This window comes from Manacus candei, unplaced genomic scaffold (genome assembly GCF_025592945.1).
Source record: "Manacus candei isolate 608988 ecotype Guabito, Panama unplaced genomic scaffold, ASM2559294v1 h1tg000037l, whole genome shotgun sequence".
Classification (NCBI taxonomy): domain Eukaryota; kingdom Metazoa; phylum Chordata; class Aves; order Passeriformes; family Pipridae; genus Manacus; species Manacus candei.
This window is the reverse complement of record NW_026138085.1, coordinates 1062315-1074460: the sequence shown is the minus strand read 5'-3', so window position 1 is coordinate 1074460 and position 12146 is coordinate 1062315. Positions and strand designations below refer to the sequence as shown.

The window sequence follows — 12146 nt, the reverse complement described above, 5'->3', positions numbered from 1 at the left end:
TCTGCTGTGGGGAAAGGCTGGGAGAGTTGGGATTGTTCAGCCTGAAGAAGGGAAGCTTTGGGGTGACCTAATTGTGGCCTTCCAGTGCCTGAAGGAACCAAGAGGAAAGATGGAGAGAGACTATTGACAAGGGCCTGGAGGGACAGGACAAGGGAGAATGGCTTCCCACTGCCAGAGGGCAGGGCTAGATAGGATATTGGGAAGAAATTCTTGGCTGTGAGGGTGGTGAGGCCCTGGCACAGGTTGCCCAAAGAAGCTGTGGCTGCCCCTGGATCCCTGGAAGTGTCCAAGGCCAGGTTGGACGGGGCTTGGAGCAACCTGGGCTAGTGGAAGGTGTCCCTGCCCATGGCAGGGGGTGGGACTGGATGATCTTCACAGTCCCTTCCAACCCAACCATTCTGTGATGGGGGAAAAGCAGGACTCTGAGAGCTGCAGGTGCTCAGCAGAGCTCTGGTAGTGCGGGAGGCATTCACTGAGCAGAGCTCTGCAGCCCTTCCCAGCTCCTCTGATGGGATACTCACCACTGCCAACACTTTCTCCATCCTTTCCTCCTGCCTTTTTGTACAGCACAACCAGGCCTACAAGTCCTACATTCAGCCAAGATGAATATCATAGAGCTTTATTGCAGAGATTTTTTTTTTAGGAAATAAGCCTGTCAGCATGTATTTGTTGTTCTATAAAACACTTGCTTTATGTGGCTGACAGAGCCCATATTCCCCACTTTTTGCCACTTTTGGAATTACCAGGTCCAGCAGCAAAGCCCCCCGGCACAGTGAGTGTTCCTTGGCTGTCAGCAGGCAGGCACCCTGTCCTGGGGCACCCATCTGGGATAGGGGGAGATCGCTGGGCAAAATGTAAACCCATGGGAAATTACAGGCAGGATTTGTTCCCACAGAAACAGTGAAATTCATGGATGTCATAGGTTTCAACTAAGAAAAAGCTTTTTTCCCAATAATCTTGAGTATTTTAACAATTATTTCCATGTGCAGTATAAAAACTGTGTATTAAGATTGGGATATTGAGATGGCAGAAAGGCTCATGGGTGAACAGGGATATTTAAAAATTAGGAAAGCCCTGAAAAAAAAATCTGCACTGCAATTCATTTTTCCAACCAGCACAGAAGCACCTATTTGATATAAACCAGCAGGGGAACCAGCCTGATGTGGTTCATCAACAGCCTCAGCCTACTAGCTTCAGCCTCAACAACCTGAATTCCCTGAGGCTGTTCATGCTCCTGGAGCAGCAAATTGTCCCACAGCAGCCTGTGTCCCTGCTTCCAAGTTTTACTGGGATATAGACAGCACTGCAGCCACAGGAACATCTACAGCAGGGTAACTGTGATGTGACCAAAGACTACCGAACTATTTCTTAAAAACTAAAAGTTTTAGCCTAAAACACTTCAAAAGTCTGGATTATTTCACAAATACAGACTGTATGGAATCCAAATGGAAATGAGATCCAATCTCTCATCTCTATTTTGGAGGGAGCAATACACTCCTTTGTTCTGACTTTTGCATTTAAACACCATTTTTGCCTGAATCCCTGATGACAATCTTGCCCTCCCCACCAGTTTCCATGGATTTTACATATTCATCAGCCTTTTCCAGATGTTTTTTGCCGGCTTCACCTCCCCCAAGCCCAGGGAAGGGAGTAGGTGCTGCACTGTGGCCTCTCCAGTCTCCAATAGACAATATTTCAATGTGACTTTCAAAGCCTTATAAGATAATGAAAACCAAACTGAGCAAGTTTAAACACAAATAAGTTTAATTGAGGTCACATAAAATATATTTTAAACAAGCAGTGAGAAGGGATTAACAATTAAAGAACTGTACAGATAATTCTTGTTATACCCTGCCCCAAACTACCTCTGATGTTTGAAATTCCTACATCCAGATCCTGAAAATAAATCATTTTCTTATAGCCCCGTTTCAATTGTGGGCTTCCAAGTTTCCACCTTCCCAATCCTTTCCAAACAGGGATTTTCAGAGCAGCACCAACAGCTTTTTTCTTTTCTTCTGGCCACTCCTGCTGCTCCAGCAAGCCCCAGGACACTTGCCTGTAATTAAAAAAACAGCAAAGACAGTTAATAGGAGGATCCCTAACGACCTCAAACTCAACCTTTACACTGAGCAGTTGAGTGGCTGACCTTCATTTTTATATAAAAGATGTACAATAAGCAAAGTGTCTGCAATAGATTTTTCAGTTTTCTGTGTGTTGTCTGCATCCAATCTAGGCTCTAACTCCACAAGCAGGAGTTACTCCACTCTCAGGCATGCAGAGCACTGCCAAAACCCAGCACCACCGAGCACCAGGACGGCACCGGCAGTGCCAGGAGGACTCGGCAGCACCTTTCTCTCCCAGCAGCATAACACTGGCACAGGCACCGAGCAGCCACAGGCAGCTGACTACCACTGGGAGACACAACTCAAAACTGAGGGTTTAAAGGACTGAAGGAAGTACAACCCTCTGGTGATACCTCCTCTCATCAGGGTTTCCTCCAGCAAGTGGAATAGATAATGTAGGTTAGGTGAACCTATTGCTGGTTATTCTTTCACCCTCAGGACCTGAGGCTGATACAGGACCTCGATTACAACCAGAAGAGGACGTTTAGTTTACTAACAACAGAACGGAGTGTTTGCCCATCTCCCCTCGTTGGCTCACGGTCACAACCTCATCCACGCTGCTTGAGATGCTCCCGACATCTCCCTGTGTCTCTTGCACCGGTTATCCCTTTAATCTCCTCTCCACAGGCACCGGTGTTCTCCTGGAGGGGCCTCACGCGGCTGTTGCCCCTCAGCACAACTCGTGGGAGGCGGCTCGTGCGGACCCGTCACCCGAGCTTTGTTCCCTTCGAGCTTTGTTCCCTTCGAGGTTTGTTCCCTTCGAGCTTTGTTCCCTTCGCACGGTTCTCGGCCACCCTGAGCTCCGGTGCGGCCCCCTCACACGTGCCCCAGCCTCCCATCAGGTGATGCCCTAAAGAGAGCACAAGAGAAACGCCGCTAAAAATATTCAGTTAAATCTGTTTTCACAGTTTAACAGTTGAGCCCCGCCGTATGGGAGGGATAAAAAGATATCAAACCATAAGCACGAGGAGCTAGTGCCGGACGGCACAGCGGACAGAACACCCCCTGTGCCGGGGGACCCGCGGGCCCAGCGCCTTCCGGCCGGTAGAAATGAGTAAATAAAAAAAAAAAAAGGAATATTTCAGGTGGCGCTCTCCGTTGCCGGAGCTCCGGAGCGCGGTGAGGAACCGCCGGGTCTGCAGTCCCGGTGCCTTCCCTCCCCCGCTCCTCTCCCCTCACGGCGGCCGCGGCGAGCCCGGCGCCTTCCCCTCCCCTCACTGCTGTTACCTCACGGCAGCCCCTCATGGCGGCGGCCCGAGGGACGCCCGGCCCGGCCCAGGCCGTTCCCTCCCCTCACGGCCGCAGTTCCCCCTCACGGCCGCGGGTCTCTCCCATTCCCGTACGCGGCGGCGGGCACAGAGAAAGGCCGGGCCTCGCCGCGCGGCCGAGGTGGTTCCGCAGGCGCCGCCCCGCTCCCCTCAGCCGCTCCCCCCGGGGCGGGACCGCCCGGCAGGCGGTGGAAAAACCGTCGGTAACGACAGGCACAGGAAGATGTGGGCTGGTTTAATGATCAGCTCGTCCCACCCCGTGCCATGGGCAGGGACACCTTCCAGTAGCTCAGGTTGCTCCAACGTGGCCTTGGACACTTCCAGGGATCCAGGGGCAGCCACAGCTTCTCTGGGCAACCTGTGCCAGGGCCTCCCCACCCTCACAGGGAACAGCTTCTTCCCCATATCGAATCTAAACCTGCTCTGTCAGTGGGAAGCCATTCCCCTTGTCCTGTACGTCCATCCCTTGTCCCCAGTCCCTCTCCAGCTCTCCTGGAGCCCCTTTAGGCCCTACAAGGGGCTCTCAGCTCTCCCTGGAGCCTTCTCTTCTCCAGGTGAACCCCCCCAGCTCTCCCAGCCTGGCTCCAGAACAGAGGGGCTCCAGCCCTTGGAGCATCTCCGTGGCCTCCTCTGGACCTTCTCCAGTAGCTCCACATCCTCGTGCTGTTGGATCCCAGAGCTGGAGGCAGCTCTGCAGGGGGGGTCTCACAAGGGCAGAGCAGAGGGGCAGAATCCCCCCTGACCTGCTGCCCACTCCTCTTTGGATGCAGCCCAGCACACGGGGGGTTTCTGGGCTGCGTGTGCACACCGCTGGCTCATGTGCAGCTTTCCATCCACGAGAACCCCCAAGCCCTTCCCTGCAGGGCTGCTCTCAATGGATTCTTCTTCCCGTCTGTACCTGTGCGTGGGATTGCCCAGCCCCAGGTGCAGTACTTCAGAGGGCTGAGTCTGCTGAAAGAGAGGACAAGGCAGGGACAAGGCAGAGACGAGGCTGTGCCCACCAATGCGGGTGTTGAGCATGAGCGTGTGGCTCATGGTGCACAGACACCTGCAGTGTGTCACCAGCGCAGTGCCTGGCTGTGACAGACACCGAGGGCATCAAAGTGCTTCTCACCAGAGCCCACCTAATGCCCAAACTTGCTTGGCTGTTGGGCTGGAGGTGACCACCACAGTACAGACAGCAGCAGTGACCACAGCAAACGAGTCCAGCTGATGCTACACATCCATAGAAGTTTTCTTCCAGAGATTTCCTAAATTTTCTCCTTCCCAAAGTGTTACTCTTTCTTTTGCTCTGGGGACTGAGGGTGTGGCACAAATGTTGAGCCAAAGTCTGATCAGTATGGCAGGATCATGTATTGACCCTGCAGTGCCACAGATGGAGGTGAGCAGAGACGTGGAGCAGTTTGGAGCTGAGAGAGCAGTGAATCATCACTCTTGCTGCCACCAGAGCTCCAGACATCGGTTACACCAGGGCATGTCCCACACCAGGCTCGTAGCACACGCCCTTTGGAAGCATTACAGCTAATGCAAGTCCCTTGAGTGGATGCACTGTGCCAGAAGACAGTGGTTTTGTCCTGATTTAACCCATCCTGCTAATTTATGGGAGCAAAATCACTCAGATGTGATCCTTCCTTTGTTCTGTAGCTAAGCATTCACTCAACAGGGGTTACCCAGCTTCTGGAGCCTGCTGAGTTGCTTTGAACACAAGCTGCAGGGCTGTGCTGGGATGCAGGCTGCTCAGGGGAGGCTGTGTCTAGACTGGAGGAGTTCTCTGAGCACTGGCTGTGCCTTTGCTTTGAGGTAACTCATATCTCTAATCTGCCTTGGAACAAAGTTTCTCAGTCCCTTTAGTCCCCACCACAACGCTGGCAGGAGAAAAGGAGGATCTGTTTAGCTTCCACCAAGCCAAGATGAACAATAGGCCAAGCAGGTGCAGGCCTTTGTTTGAGCCACCCTAACAATGTGCTCCAAGGCCAGCAACCAGAGGGAAAGCTGTGCACACACAGGGAAACCTATGCTGGGAAGTGAGAGGCTGGTCCTGGCATCAGGAGTCACTGAGTTCTGGTATTTGGCATTCAGGAAGCTTTTGAAGTATCTCCCTGATCCTACTGAAAATGTCTTATTAAAAGAGACAAAGCATATTAATTTGGGCCCCATGCTGTGCTAATGAGTTTCACAGCTTCCAAACCAGAGCTGTGGCTTAAGGTCTTGGCAGAGTCATCACCCATCCCTGTCTGTGGGCACGTGCCCCCAAGCACAGGCAGAGACACCTCCAGGAACAAGATCCTGAAGTGCTCTGAGTCTGCTCTCACCTGTCCCCCCACCAGACAGCTTTTCATCTGCTGAATTGGGCATAGCTGGGAAACGAGGCCCTCCCCATGTTCACCACTGACAGGGAAAGCACCGAGCTCCTTGCCCTGCTCAGCACCAAGCTCTCTCCCCACGCACAGCCATGTCCTGGGTGCTTCCTGGGATGAGGCAGGATCAGCCTGTGCCAGGGAGGAACCCCCCACATGGCATGGGCCGTGTGAGCACATCCAGCCAGCAGAATAGCTGCCTGCCTCGGGCTGAAAACAGACCAAGAGAAGCATTGGAAGAACACAGAGCTGGAGTGGATGATTGCCTGAGGCCAGAGACAGCTCCAGCTGAGCGTCATCCCCCAGCTCTGGGAGCCTAAGCACAGGAGGAGCGAGGGGAGGGATCCCAGCCTTTCCAGCAAGGCCTTCAAATGTCTCACTGGAGCACAGAGCCCAGCGAAAAACTTCCTTTGAATGGGTCCCAAGTGAGAGATGTCATGGTTACACTGCTGTGCCTGGCCATGGACACAGGGAGCACTGACACGGGGGTCCAGCAGAGTCCAGGGAAGGTGTAGCTCATCTCTCTCCCAGTAAGGCTTGGCAGCACTACAACTCATTTTCTGCTTGTTTCAGGGCAGGGTTTTTTGCTGCTGGAAGCTGCTTCTGAGCTGGCACTTCTTCCCCATGTGCCTGAAGTGGGACAGGGCGAGCAGAGAACCAGCTCCCTGGCCCTCTGGTTCCCATTAGCTGGCACTGGAGTTCAGTTTTCCCAGCTCCACAGCTCCTGTGTTTCCCACGCTGGTTCTCCATGCCCCTGTGTGTTCACCTCAGCATTGAGGATGTGGATATTCACAGCAGAGGTGATCCTGCTGAACTCTCCAGCTTCAATCTGGGAAGAAAAGTACTTTTACTGCTTGGATATGGCACTTTGAACAAGAATTCCTTCCCCTGCAGCTCATGACACAGGTGGGACTCTGTCCCTCCATGCTGAGAAGGAAAATTAGCCCTCAGCACACAAGGAGAGATACAGGTCAGATTCTTCAGCCTGGAAGAAAGTGCTTTTATAGCCAGATAATTCAGCTAGAGAGAGAAATGTTAATGGGAGGAATCATTTGCACTCTCTCCAAGCAAGAGTAGGGAGTTTTCAATTGGAGACAAATTTTCTCTTAGCTCCTGGCTTGTTGAACTGGGGTGCTCTGGGCTGTCTATCCATCCAAACCACATCCATACATCACATCCAGGGTGGACATGAAGCAGTTAGAGCGAGTCCAGAGGAAGACATCAAGATAATTAGAGGCATGGAGCAGCTCTGCTGGGAGGAAAGGCTGAGAGAATTGGGATTGTTCAGCCTGCAGAAGAGAAGGCTCCAGTATGACCTAATTGTGGCCTTCCAGTGCCTGAAGGAGCTGACAGGAAAGATGGAGAGAGACTATTGACAAGGGCCTGGAGTGACAAGATGGGGGGAATGGCTTCAAACTGATAGAGAGTAGGTTTAGTTTGGATATTGGGAAGAAGTCTTTGCCTGTGAGGGTGGGGAGGCCCTGGCACAGGTTGCCCAAAGAAGCTGTGGTTGCCCCTGGATCCCTGGAAGTGTCCAAGGCCAGGTTGGACAGGGCTTGGAGCAACCTGGGCTAGTGGAAGGTGTCCCTACCCATGGCAGGGGGTGGGATTGGATGAGCTTTAAGGTCCCTTCCAACCCATTCTGTGCTTCTCTGACTCTGATTCTATGATTCAATGACCTCCTCTGACTCCTCAGAAGGGTCCCTGGCATTTCCACTTCCCCACTGCCATCACAAGATGGCATTCCAGGCCTAAAAGCTGAGCCTGCTCAGCTGATGCTTGGAGGTCTTTTCCAGACCCCGAGGTGTCCAACGCCAGGGGAAGCTGTGGATTTAACCCTGCCTGCTGAGCTCCTCTGCCAGCTCTCAGCCCCGAGATTGCCTTTTAATCACATCCCTTAATGTCAAGGCTGCACTTTAAGCACCTGGAATGAAACACTGCAACCGTTAGTGCTGTAACCTCTGAGCCACCTGATTGCACTGAGTGAAGCCAGTCATAGTTCTGACAGTTAATGGCATGCAGAGCACTTTAATCTTGGCCTGTGGCACCTCTGGCTCTTGCAGGGTCTCCTCTGCCCCGAAGAGACTCTGCTAATCAGACCAAGCCAGGAAGTAGTTTAAGACATGGCCAAATGAAGCCAAGGGCAAACCATGAGCAAAATGTGTCTGACTCATTTTGTTGCAAAGCACTGTCAAAGGTAGAACTGCCTTTTGTTTGCCTGAGAACGATTTGAGAGAGCAATGATAAGCCTTTCAATAATTTATACCTTTAAAATAACAACAAGAACAACAACAAAAAAAGAGAAATCACTTGTCTTAGATATGATTTTTAAAAAATAAAGCTTATTTTGAGTTAGGTGCATAAAGCCCTAGTGTGGTGTGTATCACCTCTGCTACTTCTGCCCTCGTGGGGACACAGCTTGTCCTGAGCCACCTGCCCACCCAGGGCAGGACCCACAGCCAAGAGCCGTGGATCAGTGTGGCCACATTGGAGAGGGACTTCAGGATCACCTGACACCCACAAACCCATGGGACAGGAGCCCCATTTAGGCTCAGCCCTGGAGCTTCCCTCATCCCATGGCAGATGCTGCAGGAGCACCTTGGCTCGTGGGTGTACCCCTGGGTTCCTGGGCAGGCCCTCACACACATTGTAGCTGTGTCTCTTGCTGTATTTTCCAGCTGAACTTTGGATCTGTGTTATAGCTGTGCCTCCAGCCCTTGGCTCCTCTCTGGGCTCTGGACTGGGGTCATTGCAAGCTGTACCTGGGGTGGTGACCCTGTAACCAGCCCTGGCCATAACCCTGTAACCCTGGCTGTGCTCAGAGCTGGTGGGACTCTGCCGAATGATGGGACATCTCTGCTGAGCTCATTTTCCCTTCCCTTCCCTTCCCTTCCCTTCCCTTCCCTTCCCTTCCCTTCCCTTCCCTTCCCTTCCCTTCCCTTCCCTTCCCTTCCCTTCCCTTCCCTTCCCTTCCCTTCCCTTCCCTTCCCTTCCCTTCCCTTCCCTTCCCTTCCCTTCCCTTCCCTTCCCTTCCCTTCCCTTCCCTTCCCTTCCCTTCCCTTCCCTTCCCTTCCCTTCCCTTCCCTTCCCCTTTCCCTTGCTGGGCCCAGCAGACAGTAAGTACCAGACCTGTTCCCTGTACCTCTGTACATCACCTTCTCCTCCATGGCCCTCCCCAGGTGACAGGGAGGGAGCTGTCCTGCTCTTTGGTGGCTGTACCAGATGAAGGCACAGGGCTGGGATAAGGTGAGGCTCGCTGCTCCCACGTGTGAGTGGGTGTTCCAGGCTTCGTCCACTGGTTGCTCCCCGCAAGAAGAACCCATAATCCAACCATCTTCTCTGGCCAAGGGCCTGCAGCCTCTCACCAGGGCTTAGTATTTGCCTGTCTTGATGGATTGGTGGCTGTGCTGTGTGACAGCTCTGCCTGGCACAGCTCCCGGGGGTGGCAGCGGGGCAGGATCTGTTCCTGAGCTGTCTGGGAGGCTGTGCTGGATGTGTCCCTCTGGGCAGCTCAGGGGAAGGCTGGTTGGACTGTTCCCTTCTCTGTGGAGCTGGAGAGCAACCTCGCTTGTTCTGGAGGGAAGAACAGTCAGAAAAGGTTATACAAACCCATATCAGCCTGCTGGAGGGCTGGAGGCACCGGCACCCAGAGCATGTCCTGGGACTCTGCCTGCTGGGACCCTGCCTGCAGCCCCTCTACCACTTCCCTCCCTCCAGGCCCACGTGGGTCTCCTCTCTCCCCCAGAGCCTTGGTCTTTTTGTTGTTTGAAATGTGCTCAGGCAGCATGAGAGGCCTGTGCAGTTCCCTCTGCTCTGGGCTGAAACTGCTGCAGAGCAATTTCTTTTTCCATTTGGTCTCTGGCAGAGCCCTGGAGCTCTGCTCCCTTCCCCTCTCATCCCTGCTCTCCTCCTGCTGAGCTCCTCCCCGGCCCAGTCTCCTTCCCTGGTGTCCCTTTCCCCTTCCAGCTCCTATTTAACCTCCATTTTTTTGCTCCTCTCCCTCCTTCAGTGCTCCCATCCAGCAGACAGATCATAACCCACGAGCTCTGTTACTCAGTGCCTGTCATCCAACAGATCTTAAGCCAGTTTCTCACTGTGATAAATGTGATCTCCTCCTATAGAGAGGATCCCCCAGGTCACAAGTCACTGCTGGGGTCTGTGGCAGTCCCACAGCATCAACCCCAAAAGTACAGGGGGTGTAGCAGCTGCCTTGCCCCGAGCATGGGCACCACAACCTGCCCCTCTCCCCACTGTGGGCTCCCTTTAGGAATTCAGATCCACAGCAAGTCCCACCAAACACGCCTGTGTCCTTCCAGTGGCCCACCAGGTCCCTTGGCAGCAAGGAAAACTGTGGGATGAGTGACCAGGGACAGGGTTAAGCCTGTGGAGCAGAGCTGGAGGGGCCTGGCACGGCCAACCTGAGCTGTGCTGGAGCTCTGATGGCTCTAAATTGCAGTGATGGTAAAACCCACTTACTCTGAGCTGCTTTGCTGGTGCTGGTTTAAACCTGTGAGGTTTCATAAAGCCTGACTCGAGTCCCAGGGGATTTTAGGCAGTGAATTTTGGGGTGGTGTGAGCACAGCCCACATGTCCTGGGGATGGATGCTGGGGAGAGGTGGGTGAGCACATCAAGAAAAGCACCAGCCCAGCACTTTAGAGCAGAGCTAATGGGGAACAGCTTATTCCATTTACAAAAAAAAAAAAAAAAAGGGAAAAAATAATCGTTCTTAATTAGGACAGAAACCCCGAGATAGACTTTTTTTAAAGAAAAAACCTAAAAATATCATTTTTGCTTTGATTTGAAAACTATTTTGGCTCTTCAGACTGTAAGATAAAACACATTGGAATTGATGATGCATTTCACAGCAAAAATACAACCCTTTTCATCTTGAAAATGCTGAAATGGGTTGTTACGAAATTTTCAACGTTTACCCCCTTTTTAAAAAACAAAATTTTTAATTTAGCTGAAATGGTTTCTTTTTCCCCTCCTTAAAGGAAAATCTTGATTACATTTTTTTTCCCAACAGCTTTAATTGGAATTAACAATTACAGCTGATTCTTGGCTGGGTGATAAACAGCTGGACTGTGCAGCCCTCTCTGCTCTGGGACTTCCAAACAAGCCCCAGCACTGGCAGTTTAGCCCTCTGCAACATTCTGGGCTTGTCTAGTCACTGGAATTTATTTTTCTTTCCTTTTTTCCCCCACTCTTTCTCCTCTGAGGGTTAGTTTTTACCAGTGCAGCATCTCTAACAGTCAGGGAACTTCACAGTGAGTCGAGATCTCATTGATTTCTCGAGGAAGAAGCCGCATACTAATTTTTCCTATTTTTCTCCCTTGAGGAATGCAGGTAACAGCCTCGGGAAGGCAGCTGGGTTTGTAGATATTATGTTCACCTGCTGGCTGACAGGAAGGTCTCAGGTCTGTGAGACCATCATGGGACACAAGGAGACCTCGGCTGGCCTGGTGCAATGTCTGGAGGTGACGCTGGTGTCGCTGGTAAAGCTCATGGGATTTGAGCAGAATAGGTTAAGCCTGAGAAAAGCGTTAGGTGAGAATCAGGGCATGGATCAGGTCATGCTCCAGCCAAGAAAGAAGCCAGGAAGGGCATCCTGCTTAAAGCAGCCCCTCTCAGGCTGAGGAAAGCCTTTGCTTGTCATGCCCAGGGAGAGGCTTGTTGCAGGCAGCAGCTCAGCCCCAGGGCAAGGGCTGGCCCTTGGTGCCTCTGCAGCAAACCCATCCCTCAGCTGGGGGGTTCCCAGGCTCGAGCCCACCCTGCAGGCCCCAGAGCCCAGCAGAAAGTGCTGCAGGGAATCCCAGGGCTTGTCAGGGCTGCAGGCCAAGTCAGAGCCTTCTTGGATGGCACGTCAAGGTTTGGCCAGGGCCTACTACCCTGTGCTGGGGGGCTGGGGGTTCAGCTGCCACCCTGACAATGCTTTCCTCTGCATTGAGGAGGATTTTCGTACACCCCAGCCCTTTGGGGGCAAGGGAAGGAACAGCTCAGCAGTGTGAATGGGGAGGAAGAGCACAGTGGTAAAGAGGAAGGGCAGATATTACAGTCTACTCTTAAACCCCCTAAACCCTCCATTTCAGCCACCCAGGCAGGTGCAGCCTTTGCAGGCAACCTCCAGAGAGCCAGCAGGCACTGGGGCATCCTCCTTCACCAAAACCAGTGCCCCCAGTGCCCTCTGCCACTCCCCTGCTGCCGAGTCCAGTGCTTTCCATCACTGCTCATCCCTGGGCTGGCTCTGTGCTGTGAGGGCTGATCTCCTCTCCCTGGAAACAAGCCCATGGCTCCAGCCTGTCCCACCTCGCTCCTCCCACTCCCCTGCCAACAGTTATGACCATCCTGGACAACCTGAGGTAGCATTAAGCGAGAGATTTCCATACAGAAGCATACA

At 52.8% G+C, this 12146-nt stretch overlaps 1 long non-coding RNA gene and 1 other non-coding gene across 4 annotated transcripts; both read right to left on the bottom strand.

The window, feature by feature from the left end:
- Positions 1 to 1746: 1746 nt before the first annotated feature.
- LOC127473780 (uncharacterized) lies at positions 1747 to 3701 on the bottom strand. 3 transcript variants are annotated; one of them, XR_007905587.1, is made up of 3 exons: positions 3351 to 3701; positions 2621 to 2973; positions 1747 to 2056 (listed from the first exon to the last, which is right to left on the bottom strand). It is a non-coding gene; the product is annotated as an uncharacterized LOC127473780 (long non-coding RNA). The 3 variants fall into 3 exon arrangements; XR_007905588.1 differs by having other exon boundaries at positions 2671 to 2973; positions 3351 to 3697; XR_007905589.1 differs by lacking the exon at positions 3351 to 3701 and adding an exon at positions 3080 to 3341.
- Positions 2214 to 2416, bottom strand: LOC127474040 (small nucleolar RNA SNORA74). The gene has a single exon (XR_007905652.1). It is a non-coding gene; the product is annotated as a small nucleolar RNA SNORA74 (small nucleolar RNA).
- Positions 3702 to 12146: the final 8445 nt, after the last annotated feature.